The sequence below is a fragment of the Brassica oleracea genome, chromosome C9, assembly GCF_000695525.1.
Source record: "Brassica oleracea var. oleracea cultivar TO1000 chromosome C9, BOL, whole genome shotgun sequence".
NCBI classification, from domain to species: Eukaryota; Viridiplantae; Streptophyta; class Magnoliopsida; order Brassicales; family Brassicaceae; genus Brassica; species Brassica oleracea.
The window spans coordinates 41,039,085-41,039,646 of NC_027756.1; positions in this window are offsets into that span (position 1 = coordinate 41,039,085).

The following is a 562-nucleotide window of genomic DNA, read 5'->3' on the forward strand; positions in this document are numbered from 1 at the left end:
TTCGATCTAAACCTAAGAACGAGATTGATCCATTGATTAATTAAAATCAGAACCTTAAAGGTTTTTGAATCTCAAATCAAATCCCCTTGATCAAAGATCAAAGCTTTCGAAATCCCCTAAAACCCTAATTTTGGAAAATCGGTTTTAATTTTGATTTGAAACTTGAGTGTTTGATTGATCGCCTAGAGCTATGATTAGGATTGTTTTAAAACTTGAATCTGAATCTTGTTTAAACTAAAACCCTAATCTCAAATTTTAAAATTCCTAAAGGCATTGAAACCTTAAATCTCTCATTACTTAAAGCTTGAAAGATTGATTTAAAGAATTTACATATTGAATGAGAGTTAGGTTGCTAGATTATTTAATTCTAAAACCTAATAGATATGCAACTAAATTGAATGCATCTAGATTGATAATCTCGTTTTGTATTACTATATGGCCGTGTGGCCTAATGCATTGATTCATACTCGCGGCCTTGTGCCCTTGATTGAGATTAAAGCCATTTGGCTTAATGCATATCTAAGTGGCCGTGTGGCCTAGTATCCGGATGGTTATATAAACC